Source organism: Euprymna scolopes, chromosome 14 (genome assembly GCF_053919585.1).
Source record: "Euprymna scolopes isolate OS-2025 chromosome 14, ASM5391958v1, whole genome shotgun sequence".
NCBI lineage: Eukaryota > Metazoa > Mollusca > Cephalopoda > Sepiida > Sepiolidae > Euprymna > Euprymna scolopes.
The window spans coordinates 489,716-502,504 of record NC_136495.1 but is presented as its reverse complement, the minus strand read 5'-3'; the positions used below and the strand labels follow the sequence as shown (position 1 = coordinate 502,504).

The following is a 12,789-nucleotide window of genomic DNA, read 5'->3' as shown; positions in this document are numbered from 1 at the left end:
GTGATTTTACCCTTAAATTAAATTTTTAAAAATATTTTTAAAAAACCGGGAAATTTTGCGTAATGAAAATATTTAAATAATTTTTTAAATATTTTTTATTAAATATTAATTTGATTTTTTTTTTATTTTATGTTTTAAAACTTTAATAATTCGTAATATCGTGATTTGACGGTGTAAATACTGATGTGACCCTTCTAGAGTTGTCGAACTTATTTCGAGTTTGCCGGGCTTGACTGCAAGGCAAGACGGCCTTTTTTGTTTTGTTTTTTGTTTAGTGTTTTTTCTGTCTGCCGTTGTTGATTCTACATTTCCGATCATTTGCAAGTAAGATAGCGCACTCGCACTAATCCTTCGATAAAATGTGTCATAAAATTTGATTTTCTCAAATAAAAAAAACACTTGATCGATTTACGTAATTTTTGGAATATGACATCTTCGTGCGGTGACAGGTATGTATATCATAAAGATTTTTCTGAAAAAAAAAAATTTACAGACCCAAATGCAGACAAACAAACACCCGAAAAACTCATAAAATAAGTGAAAAAAAAAAATGAATAAACAAAATAAAATATTTATCTAGGTAGCTTTTCTGCCCATATTTCAAAATAATTTTGACAAACTTTTAGGGGTAATGAAGTTATCTCCCCATGTGCGGCTTCCTCAATCGATTCGATCGCTTTAAAATTTGATTTTCCTATGTAAAAATATTAAAAACTACTTGACCAAATTAAGCGATTTTTTATGAGAACTTTATTCTGTAACGGTTATGTACAATATAGTACTTTTTCAATATCTTCGTTTTTTAATGTCTTTGATAAACTACACAAGTACCCTGATTTTTTATGAATATTATGGGTAAAATTATTATTATTATTAGGTTTTACACCCTTTTAGGCGTAACGGAAAAACAAACCGGTGTAAAGTGAAAATATCACGTCGGCCTAGAAATGTTCCGCCATTAGACTACGACGAGACCAGGTTGCGTAATTTAGTTAAACATGGAAAAGTTTGGATCCAATTTTTATTTCGAAAAAATATATATTTTCGAAAAATAAGTTATAATTAATAAAATGTCATCATTTAACAGGTTTCTTTTTCACTGTTTTGAATTTTATTTTTATTTTATTTATTTTTTATTTTTATTTTTTATTATTCCATTTTCACCCCAAACAAGGCACAGTGTCACTTTGAAGTATGGGGCTACTATCGGGGACATAAGTTGCAGGGGTATTATGAAGCGAGATGAGTAGCAAGATGTCTGTTCACATTATATTTGAACTTCTGCATGTCAGTACAGATGGGAAAGCAGAATCCCAGAAGGGAGTTTGAAAGTCTAGCAGTTCTGGGGAAGAAACTATTGGAGTAAAAGGCTTTCTGGCAGGATTGGAGTTTAGATGGCGACTAACCTCAAACCCAAAACAACCAAAAAGGAACGGGACGCAAATCTCGATTCACCGGTTTGTATCCATGGAAACAGTGACCATATCGTTCAGTTTACAATTAGAAAATTGATACTGCGCAACGTTAACAGAGTGCACAAATATCACTAAAATTGAATTTAAAAATGCCTTTGGTGCAGCTTAGATAAGTAGCTCCGGTAGACAAGCCTCATTCTGAAAATCAGAACAGTTAGGTCACGTGACATATGACACCGGCGCTTCTACCATTATTGACCCTTTTACGTTGATTTATCTTGCTTTTGGCTGCATTTATTTATTTATTTATTTTCACTTCTTTGTTATGTTTCACTTTTTCGTTATGTTTATAGCAATAAATGTTCGAAATTTCTTTGAATTTTGTCTTTCTTTAATTCTTTTAATTTTTTTTTTTTTTTTACTTTTAGTTTAACTTGCTTTTAGATTTCACCATTTCGTTTGTTGCGGGGCCGATCGTCCGGAGACAGTCGACCCAACAACTGGAAGATAGACACGGGCAAAAAAGAACGGTGAACAAGGCAAAGGAAGAACGACCGACAAGGGATACTCGTTTAAATGCCAAAAATCGTCCTTTTATTTGTTAAGGAAGAAAAATCAAAAAAAAAATTTATAATTGCAAAGTAGATGTTGTTCTGGACAGTTGGACGTCGGTGTGCTCGAGACTGCTAGACGTTGGTGTGCCTGGTGTCTTTAAGAACGAGAGCTGGAAAGATTGGATGTTGATGTACTCTGGTGAACGTCAGGAAACGGGGTCACAGCAAACTGGAGCAGGAAATGCAGAAAAGAGACTGCTGGCAGGATGTGCAGGAAAAAAGGTGCTGGCAGGCGTTGCAGGCTGCAGGCAGGAAAAGGTGCTGACAGGCGTCACAGGCTGCAGGCAGGATGTGCAGGAAAAAGGTGCTGGCAGACATCGCAGGCTGCAGGCAGGATGTGCAGGAAAAAGGTGCTGGCAGACATCGCAGGATGTGCAGGAAAAAGGTGTTGGCAGGCGTCACAGGCTGGAGGCAGGACGTGCAGGAAAAAGGTGCTGGCGGGCGTTGCAGGCTAGAGGCAGGACGTGCAGGAAGCAGGTGCTGGCAGGTAGGATGTGCAGGAAAAAAGGTGCTGGCAGGGAAAGGTGCTGACAAACGTCGCAGGCTGCAGGCAGGACGGTGTCGCAGGAAGGACTGCAGGAAACTCTGGAAGTGTAGGAGGCGACAAGCAGTAAATCAAAAGGGAAGGCCTTTCGTATAACCTAGCCCTGAAAAGGGCTCTTTGAGTTGCTGCTGCTGTCTGAAAAGCTAGCAGAGTAAACGAAGGGAAAGGTCTTTCGGAGTACCTAGCCTTGAAAAGGACTCTTCGAATTACTGCTGCTGCTGCTGCTGTTGTTCCTGGAACTACTGCTCCTGCTGCTACCGCTGCACGAGATCCTTCGGCAAGTGAAGTGGATCTCCGATTCGGGGGACTCTTAGCCCCCTGCCGAGATTGAATTTTTGGTCCAAACAACGCTGTCTTTATGGTGAAAGTTTCTTACCAGTGACGTCACTCTCAAAAATGAGATAGACGAAGGTCATTAAATTCTAGGCGAAATCCCTACAATCGAATTACGTTTTTGGGTACAACGATTGTATTTACATGGATTTCGTCTGACACGGAAAAACCATCGTTCATTTAGTTTGTGTTTATTTGTCAAAAACACAAATAAACAAGAAAGTTGTAAAAAAAGAAAGTTGTAGAAAAAGAAACCTAAGCCTCACTTTCACACTGTTGTTGTTTGAGTTTATTCGTCCGCGTTCCCTCTTCTTCTTTCTCTCTCTCTGCTTGAAAGTCGAGCAGTCCTTCTGTTGTGTGAAACCGTGGAGTGGGGAGAAGACGAGAGAACGTAGTTTTTTCTTGCCCCTGCAACACGTTTTTAGTAATAAATGCTTCTCTACATTAAAAACTGACCTTGTGTCTAACTCTGCCCTCGTGGGGAGGCAAGTAAATAGAAATATGACGGCTGAAAACACAATCAATAATTCCCCCCACTCTTTATCAGTGCCTAAACCTAAACGTAGATTCCATGATCAAAGCTTCTTTCTTAGAACTGCACGCCTGTAGAATTGTCTTCAATTTTCCTGCTTTCCAGCTGTCTATAATATGGTTATCTTCAAGTCCAACATGAACAAGTTTCTGATGAGCCGTTACACTTAAGTTAACAAATTTACTGAACTTCCATTACTATCGATTACTATATTATCCTTTTGACTACTGTACACTCTTTAACCGTTATCCTTGAGTGGCCTCTCGGCCTTGATAAGTGGTGACGCCTATGTAAAACAAACAACAAAAAAAACGTTTTTCGCATCCAATAAAAGGTGTAAGAAATTATTTCTCACATCCCAATTTACTCCCCGCATAGGCAAAAGAATCCACAAATACAAAAGCCATACATTTCAAACTCAAAATTTATTCAAATGTAACAGCAATGAAAGTTTATTGGTTCTGGTATTGTCCATTTGCAAAATAGTGGCCTGTTTTTCCTCCATACGCATGGAGCCAGTAGTATGAATTCCTATTGTCAGAAAGTTAGTTCGTTGTTCTTCAAAAGGATCCATGAATGTTCATGGAGGACTCGGCCGGAATATTAGCACCTATAATTAGGCATAATGTAAGTCACTTGGGACTCTAGATGAATTGAGATAAGATCCAATATTTGGTAAATAAACATGAAGAACTGTTTTTGAATGTCATCCTTAATATGGATAGTTTCAGCAGTGTAAAGTTGTCTCTGCTTGTAGAGATGAGGTTCCTTGTTCACCAACTGTTTGGTGATATAACATGAAGGAATTGTCGTGGCTCACTCCAGTGAAGGAGCCGCTGGGTTTTGAGTCAATCTACTTACCGAGTTCCTGTGTGGACTGAAAGTAAAAGCATGATACAAAAAGCGCGCCAAATCACCTGACACATTCAAAATTAACCAATGATAGCTAACCACCATAACTGCATTGGTGGCCAAGCAAAACAAGAAAGATGGCGACTGTACATGGAATTTCTCACAAAGCATTACAATAAATTTAAACTCAGCATAATTTCCGCCATGGGCCCTTGTTGTTCTAAGTTAACAACTAGCCACTACTTGTGTTTCAAACTTTAAAAAATTTTTTAAAACAGAAAAATAAAAAGAAAGTGCTTTAAAATAGTAAAAACACTAAAGCTTTTGTTCGTTTGTTGTCTTTTTTGGAAGGGGGTTTGAGGCGCCCCTACTATCCCAAAGAACCAGCTATGTATACACTTTGCAATATTTTTCAATAATTATTTACAAAAAATTTTCTTTACAGTCAATTTTTATTTAAAATTAAGAAATTATTTTCTAAAATATATTGTTTATATATTGCGCCTCCCAATGGGTGGAATCACCTCAAACACACAAAAGGGAATAAATCCGAGAAAGTAGAATCTCCACTCCCGTTGCACCTACTCTCCTGCCAGATCTGGAATCTCACCAGCACCGAAAAATGGAGCTCCTTTTGTAGTTTCCAGCTTCACTCACACACGAGATTTTGCAAGAACGCACGTAATAAAATGCTGGCCGCCATCTTTGTTTTTCCTTTTCTCGGCCTGAACTCACTCGCTGCACACCCACAGTAAGACTTCTGTTTTTCATAGCTTCTGACCACACGCCTCCCTGATCTCAAGATCATATTTTGTGGTCTCTCATCCACTGTGACGGTCGCCTCTCTCTACTTGGCCTGTGAGGTTTTTTTTTTTTTTTTTTTTTTTTTTTACACAGTGATCACCACTTATCAAGGCCCGGAAGCCACTCAGGGATAAGGGTTATTGCAAGTACATTACGTTAGTGAGGAGATTTGCTGAAATGTTTACTTAAGGGGGCGGTTCATTAGGAATTTGTTAACATTGGACTTGAAGACAACCAAGTTATAGTCCGGAGGGAAGCAGGCAGATGGAACAGAGTTCCACAGGCGTGCAGTTCTAAGAAAGAAGCTTTGTTCATGGAATCTGCGTTTTGATTTAGGCACAGATATAGAGTGGGGGAAATTTTTCACAGTGGATTAGGTGTCTCGTCCTCCTCCTGTTGCTGCACATTCCCCTCCATTGATTTCCCTTCCGCTGGTCTGATGTCGAGAATATGCCTCGGTACTCCGTCCACCACAATGTTGTTTCTGGTGTTCCTCCCAGTCATGTGACTTCTACTCTATTGTGTGGTGCAGGGTGCCCCCGGTGGCTTACCCATACCTCATCACCGAGTTTAATGGTCCCTGTGGCCTCTGCCTCTCTGCTTGCTGGCTCAACCCTGGGATGTCTCCAGGAATATGCGAACATTGACAGTTGCAGAACCGTCTCTGACACTTGTCCCAATAGGGCAGGTCGATTTGCAACTTTTTTCAGAAAATCAACATGGCACTGGTGATGATAGTTGGGATTTGATGTAATAAGAACAGATACCAAAAATCAGATTCCTATCTTGAACAGAAAATTGAGCATTTAATTTTAAAAATCGTCTAGAAAAATGCTGAGAAATCCGTCATTTTCATAGCATTTTACACAACACTAACTTTGAAATTTCACTATTTTTATAAAAAATCCAATTGAGATACATTGAAAGAAAAATAAATACATGAATTATAATTTTAATTATGAATCACAACTAGCAAAATATCTCAACTTTTACTGCATTAATTAAACAAAAATTGTAAAAAAAGCTAATTAGCAACTAAGTCTTTTAAATTTCACAACCTAAAAAGATATGTGGAGATGTATTACACAATATTTTAATTCTGTAACTTGTATCAAGTTACAGAACCATGCATTTTAATTTTTCTATTAAACGCAATAATATAAACTGTTATAATAGAACTATATTATTCTGTATAAGTTCTTTTCAAGAAAAATGAAGGTCTAATATGCTGGCATGATGACTTTATAATAATGTATCTATGTCTTGCTTCCTGCCCATATACAACTTTTTTAGAAAAATCAATCAAATTTGACCAATGTTTGGCTGCAAAATTGATAGCCGTAATCTTTTTCAATCTTTTTTTTTTTTTTGAGTTGTTCACTATTTTCGGAAAAAAAACAACACAAAAAACAATTATTTGAAAACACTTATTTTTTATATTTTTGTGATGAAATATGAATAAAACTGACTATTGTTTGGGTAAATTGAGAAAACTAATAAAATTTAATGGATAAGTATTTATTTACCTAATGGACAAAATCGTTTGAATGCCCTCTTCTCTCACATCCAATTCATCTGAGTTTAGCATCGATATTATATTTTCCGGAAGTAGTGCAAAAGCGCTATATTTGGAACTGTTTAAAACAGTCATTTGAATTTCAGTTAACTGTTTTGTTCTCTGAATCATATTAAAATATACTGTTGGTTAAAAAAATATTGTCGGTTTTGATCTCAAACCAACTAACTGCATACACTTGGATGATAAATTTGACCAGAATGTTTAATTTATCATAGTGTTTGAGGATAGACACCTCTGGTCCATAAACACATTAACCTTGTGACTTATGTTAGCCATCTTGCTTGATTCAATGGCCCAATTTTCTAAGCTGCATATCTTAGTTTAACTTCTCGAGAAATGCCAACAGCATACTCTCAAAAAGTAGACTCTGGTATTTACATTTAAATTATTTGTTTCTTCTGCTGTCAGATAATGATGATCGGGAGAGCACTATTTTTTTTTTAGAATTCTACTTGAAGCAAATCTTGATAATTATTGATACTAAGTTTTCCCAAAGGACCAGTAAATGTTGTTAGGCTTTTTCTTGTTCCATCAATTAATTTAAAAATTGCTCTAAATGGCACTTCTTCTAGTGGAACCTGAAAATTGCAAAATTTGCATGCTTAATAATAGAGCCAGATTACATAATAAATACCAATATATTATTTTATTTTCCACGAAAAAAGGAACATAATTGCTGGTGAATCTATAGAATTAATTGTACCTCCTTGTTAAGAGACAAGTGTAGACTATATGCCTTTTTGACAATTTCCTGTATTGCACTTTACAGCAAAGTCATCACTTCTCAAGACAGGAAGTTTACAGCTACAAGAAAATATATCAAACAATCTGTCTAGCTGTTCCTTCAGTTTTTTTTTTTTTCACTTTGGTTGCTGCAAGAGATTCCCTGTCAATCTGTTTGGCCCTCTTATAGCAAAATATATTGGCATTCTGTCCTATATAACGTTTCCCTAACAAGGACAATTGTGGATTAACTACTTGCCAAATACTAATTAATTCCTTAGCAATTAACATAGAAATCCCACTATTTTTTAAGTGGCAATAACTGTTATTGAGGAAATAACTAAACTGGATGACTTGTTGTGAAGTTGGAGGTGCTGTTTCATCCAAACGACAAAGTGGACCAGCAAATTTTGTGAACCACGGGTTAAAACTGAACGTTGTGCCTTCACTGACATTCTAATCTGAAAAGTAAAATAAATAATGGATGAAGGAAACTGTTTTAGGCTATCTTCCAGTTTCATATGTAAAAAATAAGTGCTAGTTATAAGAAATAATGAAAAACTTTGTAGAGTTGCATAAGATGTATTGAAGAGAGAGGACAAAACCAAATCAGAGGCATAGTAGTGTTTAGTTTAAACATTTTTAGCAGACTTTAGCCCCTCCTTCAATAATATGAATTTACTCATAGAGTCATTCTTGCTGTCGCTGTGCCATTTTAAACAAGCGTTTAGAGTTTGAAAAACCAGTGCTTGTGCATTTATGTTACCATGCTATTTTTAATAGTATTTTCAAGTTAAATTTAATTTTTATGAAATTTTTGTTTATCAAATTTTTAGGTGAAAGTACAGAATAGTTACAACACAACCTCCTATCTTCCCCATATTAAGAATTGTTTTCTAAATAATAAAGTTATTTAAGCACAATAACATAGATGCACAAATAAGCAAAACCTTTAAAGCAGTTTCCTTATTTACTCGTATTAATCTTTGTGGGTTATCTGATTTTAAAACTATAATTTTAGAAGAAAAATACTGCTTAAAAACAATTACTTCCTGAAAATAAAAAAAATAAAAATTTGACATTAATTTTCAGCAAAGTATTTTTTTTATTAAGTAGAACAACTTGAAAATTTACATGGTTATGTTTCGTAAAGAATAAAATTGTATGGACTATATATATTTTTTTAAATATAAAACTGGAGTATTAGTATATTTTAATAAAAATTTCAAATAGAATTTTATGTGAAATATTAGGTTGGTGCCAAAATGTTTTTGACATTCGTTTGAACGTCCAAAAAATGCCATTATTTATGCACCAACCTAATAGAAAAACAAATTAAAAAAGATAAAACGAATATGTTTAAATTCACTGCAGATACTTGAAATATAATAATATATATTTTAAACAAGTCTTTTTCGTTTTTCCTTTCGAAATAATTAAGCCTAAATCGTAATGTTTTCAAATTAAATAATAAACAAACGTTATTTTTCAATATCAATAACGAGCGTGTTTTATGCCGGTGAAATCTAAAATGTTTCTGCTCCAAAAAAGTTCCTGAAATGAAAAAGCGAACTTTGGTTGCTATTATTTAAAAAACATAATTTTGCCCTTACACTTAATATTTATTTTATTAATTCATTATCTTCACTCATTTTATTTAAAAATGTACTTTAAAATTTTCTAAATAATGATTCCATTTTCTTAACAGTACGGTTTGTTTTGATGATGAGATGTTCTTGGCAATTCACCGAAAACTTTTAATAGCTTCAATTTTTCAACTTTTAAAGTCATTTCCTCAAGCGAAGATAACGATTTTGAAAAAAATATTTCGTGTAGGTCTTTTTTATGTCAAACCCCAACTATCATCACCATTGCCTCACTAGGGTTCCAAAATCGACCTGCCCTATTGTCCCAATCTAGGCGACATATTATACCAGTAGACAGCTTGCTCAGGTGAGGTGCCTCCTCTTTCTGCAACTGCCTTTATGATGCGGTGGTTTCTCTCCACGATCCCGTTGCCACTGGGTCTGTAGGCAGCTCTGAAAAATTGTTGGATATTCCATTTCTTCATTACTTCCGTCACTGCTACTGACATGAATGCAGTCTCGTTGTCAGTTAACAGCTCTTCCATGAGACCTCACTCCAAAACCAATTCATCGAGGATTGCCGCTATTTCATTGCCTGTTCCTCCATGTAGTTTCTTCCATAGGGCAAATCGCCCGGGCCCGCAGTCAATCATGGTCAGGTAAAGTCCACCCCTGTAATGGGTAACATTGCATGCCAGTCTCTCCCAGGTCCCAATTGACCAGCTTCATGCGTGCTTGGAGCAGGACCAATCGACTGACATCTGTCGCATGTCCTGACCACTTGCCTCACTTGTTCCTTGTTGACACTCGGGTTGACTTTCTTCATCAAGTACCACGTCCTCTCTACCCTCATATGGTGCAGATTGTGCAGCTCTCGCATGCCAACGTCATCTAGATCCGATGCAGTAACAACATCTTTCTTTAGCACAAGCCAGCTTTTCTTCACTCTCGTGAGAGCATCTGCTCGGTTCTTCTCAGAAGCGACCATGTCTACGCAAAGCTTCAAACGAAACTCCTGCATCAGCTCAGCTAGCATCCCAAGCCTGCGCTTCACTAACATCTCTGCTGCCCCTTTCATTCTTATCCTTTTTTCGCTTGAAATGAGTGACTTTAGCCAAGCAAACACTGTGGCAGAGTCTTCTTTTGATGCAGATGTCACACAGTTCCCATTTCAAGGCCAGATCGACCCCTTTGATTATCGCATCTAATTCTGCTACATTGATGTGGCTGACATTATTCTTCTTCTTTAACAAGGTCGCATCTTCTGCAACCACTCCTCCAACTTCCAAGACGACCCCTGTTGCAATGCTGCTTGCATCACACCACACGACTCCATCCAATGTTCACGGTATGTTCCAGGTTCCCCGGACTGGGTCTTGCCGTTCAGTTTCTTTCAGGAACTCTTCCATCATGGCGACCGTTTTTCCTCCCACTTTATCATCCCATCCTCTTCGTTTGGCATGCCTCTTTATGTAGCTGCATGCTGGTCTAAGCCAGCCAGCAACGGGGTAATGTCCAATCAACTTCCCGCATATGAAAAAAAGTTCCTGTCTGTTGAGCTCTTGCTTCAGTTGCGGGATCTCGTTCCCCCTTCGAAACTCTAGGCTGGCCGACGCACCTTGTTTCAGCCTTAGCCCCAAAGCAGCCCCTCCGTCTAATTTTTCCAGTGCTTTGGTGACCAACTCAGACCTCTTCAAATGAGCCACCACCTCCTTGGCAGTTACCAGAGTCTCATTCACAAGAATGTCGTCTATGTATGAACTCACTGCACCATCTCCTTTTCCCATTGTTTCCAGAATCTTCCTGAGGATAGTTGACATGATCTTGGGTGCCGAATTCAACCCGAACCCAACTCGCGTAAGGCAGTAGGTTTTGCCTTTGTACCTGACTAACTGGTATTTCCAGAGCTTCTTGGCGATGTGGGGTTGCAAATAGGCAGATTTTAGATCTACCAACGTAGACGCCCCATTCATCTGCCTCCATTCTCTAATAGTCTCACTGCACACATCTACGGTGTCACCTCCAGTATGGCACTCAACATGTTGGTTCAGCTCTTGGAAATCCAGAACCGGTCTTACTTTCCCTTTAGTTGGTTGCAAAACGGCCATCAACGGCAAAATGCCCAACTTAACGTCATCCGTCCAAGGCAGCAGTATACCCTCCCCAATCCATTGGTCCACTTCTTGTTCAAACTCCTTTCTCGCCCCTCCTCTGAATTAGTGTAGCATGCTACCCTATTTGTCAGCAATGGTGCTTGATGTTTCCATGCCCACTCCACAGTCCACTGCTCTTTGTTGAATTCGGCTTGGAAGTCCGGATCTTTGATCGACATTTTTCTTTCCTCCTCGGCCATGTTGGTCCCTCCAGGAGCTTGCTCTGTCATTGCGCACTCAGCTAGTCTGAACCTCACATTGTTGCATGTGATAGTAACGCCTCCAAGTCGGCATATCCCATCCATTCCAATGATGGCTTGGATGCCAGGCATCAGATGATCGGTTACAATTGCATGGACCCTCATCCGGTGTTTAGCAATATCAATAGTGACTGTCTTCCTCCCTCAACACTTCACTCGCGACCCATCGAATGCCACTACTTCACCCTTCCCTTTCCATCTTCCAACCAGGGTTGTGTGCAATATGGTAGTGGTACAGCCAATGTCGATCAGGGCCATAACTCCCCATCCTTCCACCACGATCTTCTGCTTGGGCATCTGCTGCGAGTGCGCCACTATTCCCGAATCGGAGCGACCGCTGGCGCTCCAGCTTCCCCTTGCCAGTTTCCCAAACTCGTGCATTTCACCACTAAATGGCCTCTCTGATTGCATTTATAACACACTGTCTGTCAAGAACTTCCTGCAGTCTCTTTTCATGTGTGGTGCCCCACATTCGAAGCATGCCACCCTCGGGTTCAGTAGACTCCTGTCCACATCCTGCTGTACCGTTCCTGACTCTGTACAGACTCTGTGGATTGGGTGCTCACCAAGATCTTTGCAGTTTTGAGCAGCTCACTCACATCCAGTGTCTCTACTCCCGGGACCTGATGTAAACGTTTCGATATCTCTTCTGGAAATCTGGTAATGTATGTCATTTTGACTACGTGACTCGTGGCGTGTCTCCTTATGCCCGACAACTCAACCAATCTCCTTATCTCATTCGCGTAGACATCAACAGATTCACCAGTCCACCTCTTCTCCTTCAACTTATTAAAGGCCTCAAAAGGCCCCTCTGCAAAAGCTTCGATCAGTCGACCCTTGATGGCGTCCGCGTCACCCTGATCTCGCTCACTGAGCTCCAAATAGAGGGCCAGCACGTCCCCTTCTAGAAACAGTGGTATTACTGCTGCCACATCGTCCAACTTTTGAATCCTTGCCACAAGATCCACTTTTTTAAGCTATGCCACCACATCACCGTCGCCATTAAAAGGCTTAATCATGTTGCTTAAGCCAGCGTTGGCCACGCCGAAATAGCTTACGCCTCCCGTGTGTGTGTGTGGGGAGGGTCACCTCAAACACACAAAAGGGAATAAATCCGAGAAAGTAGAATCTCCACTCCCATTGCACCTACTCTCCTGCCAGATCTGGAATCTCACCAGCACTGAAAAATGAAGCTCGTTTTGTAGTTGCCAGCTTCATGCGCACACAAGACTTTGCAAGAACGCACATAATAAAATGCTGGCTGCCATCTTTGTTTTTTCTTTTACCCACAGTAAGACTTCTGTTTTTCTTAACTCCTGACCACATATATGTTTACATTTTGTTTTTAAGTAAAATTAAGAAATTAATTTTTAAAAAAAGTGTTCTCATTCAAA

At 38.7% G+C, this 12,789-nt stretch overlaps 1 protein-coding gene across 1 annotated transcript in view; it reads left to right on the top strand.

Moving 5' to 3' along the window:
* The first annotated feature begins 285 nt into the window (after positions 1–285).
* LOC145292836 (uncharacterized) overlaps positions 286–12,789 on the top strand; it is a 62,047-nt gene continuing 49,543 nt past the window's right edge. Inside the window, exon 1 of the mRNA XM_080138880.1 lies at positions 286–449. The gene's annotated coding sequence lies outside the window, so the exon portion shown is untranslated. The remainder of the gene's footprint in view (positions 450–12,789) is intronic.